We start from the raw sequence: 3,124 nt of genomic DNA, 5'->3' as shown, positions 1-3,124 counted from the left end.
CTGGGAATTTGTTACGAGAAAACACTTTGATACTCCGGCGGAGTCTGGTGGATAATACGCAGGTACTTAGAAATTGCATGCTTTGCATATAAGTAGTCCAATTAAACCGTCTAAATTATGGTACCCAAAATATGTATCATTAACAACAAACTAAATTTATTTAATGAATTGACTATTAGATTGGTAGATATTTATTGAACGGCTAAAAATGAAAAAAATCTAACGGTCCTGTTTCCACAAAAAAATGTCCATGAATCAGGGCGTAAGATTGTTCAACGAACCTGAACATGGTATTGTGATCTTTAGCAATTGGTCTTCGCAATCTAGTCGGTTTATTTGAGCTAATGCATCCAAAGTTGACATTTTCTAAGTGCCAGAGTATCAAGTGCCACACGCAGCCGGAGTATCATATAACTCCTCATAGGAAAATGGAATTAGAGATACGCGGCCCCCAACTGTAGCATACTCGGTGGGAACGGATTAGGTGCGGCACTTTCGGGGAGCCACCTGGATGTATTTATTCTATATCCACACCGTCCATCTGTTTTTCCAAATCAAATTATGGCATTAGCCCAGAAAAGAAAAAAAAAAAATCAAATCTCAGGTGGACCATACTATAGGAAATAGCGTCGATGTAACGCTTTACCATTAAAAACTTACTTGTACACAATGTAAGGTTTCTGTAATTTTTATTTTTCATCAACCTGTTGATAAGATCATATAACTGATGAAATATAAGACAAATATCAGCTTAATCCAAAACTTTCATGGCACATTAATGTTCAATCACCACTATTACGTATGATATGGTCCAATTAAGAATTGGATCTTATTCATTTTTGTGTTCATGTCTAAAATTATTTTTAAAAGCGGATGGACGGTGTGGATATAGAATATATACATCAAGGTGGGCCCCAAGTAAGTGCCTCACCGTATTGGGTGAGGGCGGGGCCGCACCTAATCCGCTCTCGTACGCTGTATTCCATAAATGGACGCGGATTGGCCGTACCCACCGCCAACCAAGACGGAACCGGATTCGGTGAGGCCGGGGAACCCACGCAGATTGGGTACTACCGCGGCTGTACCAAGCTCGGAACAGGTGGGGTTCCGAGGGACCCACCTTGATGTATTGGTTTATCCCCACCGTTCATCTATTTTTTTACATATCATTTTAGGATATAAGCTTAAAAATGAGGCAGATTCAATATCAAATGGACCACATAGTAGGGATTGAACACCCACCATTAAAAACTTCTTCTGAGTCACAAGTTTTGATCAACGGTGATATTTGTATTTTTCCCTTCAGCAGGGTGTATTTGACCGTGTGTGACCTTATGAACAGGTTGGATGGAAAATAAACGTTATAGTGTACTTTGAAAGGGTTTAACAGTGAGTTTCATTATCAACACTGCTTCCTTTGGTGTGGTCCACTTGAGCCTTGGATCTACCCTGTATCTGGGATGAACCCTTAAGGGGGGTGTTTGGCACATGGGATTGCGAAGGATTAGGTGGGATGGGATTAAAAAAAATGTAATTATTACACATGTTAGGGATTGTCCCTGTTACCATGGGATAAGCTTAATGCCATGCTATGTTTGTAATTTGATGGTACATTGAATAGATATACCCATTATCATTTGAAACTATTGAGAATAACACATGTGTTATATCTAAACCGTTCATCTGTTTTGTAATCTCATTTTATAGCATGGGCCTAAAAATGAGGCAAATCTAAAACTAATATAGCCCTAAAGAAGTTTCAATGGTAGGTATTCAATCCCCATTGTTTTCTATGGTGGGGTCCACTTGAACTTTAGATCTAACTAATTTTTTTTCTCATGCTCTAAAATGATCTCAAAAAATGGGTGGACAGTGTGGATATAGCCCACAGATCATGATAGGACCTACACAACTTGATAACATTGAGTAGAATTGGCAGTACGATGCAATTCCATCTAATCTAATTCCGAGCTTTTCCATTCTTTCCAAACATTGATTGGAATTAGCACCGACAAAATGCAACTCCATCCCACGTAATCCCATCTAATACCATGCGCCAAACGCCCCCATAAATGATATGTCAGGATGGATAGATGGTGTGGATAAAACATCATGGTGGACCGAGTAGTGAGGCCATGAGACAGCGAGGTTTGATTGGTCCAACCCATGTGAGGTACTGAATTAACCCAGATCCAGTGACGTGGCTGAGACCTTGACCGTGGGGTCACCTTGAGGTACGCCTGGTATGTCTACATTGTCTATCATGGCTGATAGCATGGCTAATAATTAAATCAGATTTCAATATCAGGTGAACCATATTGTAAGAAACAGAAGAAAGTGACCGTTAAAAGTTTTTTTGGGCTAATAAAGTTTATAAAGCTGATATTTGTATCTTCCCTTCATCCATGTCCGCCTTACTTTGCCAACAAATTGGATGGCAAATAAGTATGACCGTGGATTGGATAAAGTTTTTAACGGCGGATGTTCAACTACGACTGTTCCTATAATGTGGTCCACCTGATAATTGTATTTGCTTTATTTTTTAATTTATATTCTAAGATGAGGTGGTAAAACAGGTGGACAACATAAATATACAACACATACATCAAGGTGGGCCCCTTGGTTAGGGTCCTATAGTGGTAATCAAATCTTAGGGGCTGTTTCATGGAAGTAAATGAAAGTAATTAGGAGTAAATTAAGGTAAATGACATTTTAATTGTGTTTGAATGGAAGTAAATGTATGAAAATGAAATGGAAAGAAAGTAAATGGGCTTGCAAATGAAAGAGGATTTGGAAGTAAACCGAGTGAAATGCCTTTTTGCGCTCATTCGAGAGTCACATGAGTAAACAAAAGTGTCACTAAGTGCATGTCCACCATACATGTGGCACACTAATAATACTCCAAAACAAACTAATTATCAACTACATCAGTAAAATCACACCAATAAATTTATTCAAACCGTCCGAAGGTTGACCATCTAAAGGAACAATTAAAAACGTTGACAAGTAGTTTGTTTGCACTTTTTATAGTTGTGGACCACATGGGGCTTAAAATTTCTTCGTTTTGTTCTTATTAAGTATATATTTCAATGGACTTATGATAATTAGTCTACTAAATATCACA

The sequence above is a fragment of the Magnolia sinica genome, chromosome 14 (genome assembly GCF_029962835.1).
Source record: "Magnolia sinica isolate HGM2019 chromosome 14, MsV1, whole genome shotgun sequence".
In the NCBI taxonomy this organism is placed as follows: domain Eukaryota; kingdom Viridiplantae; phylum Streptophyta; class Magnoliopsida; order Magnoliales; family Magnoliaceae; genus Magnolia; species Magnolia sinica.
Note: the sequence above shows the minus strand (reverse complement) of the source record.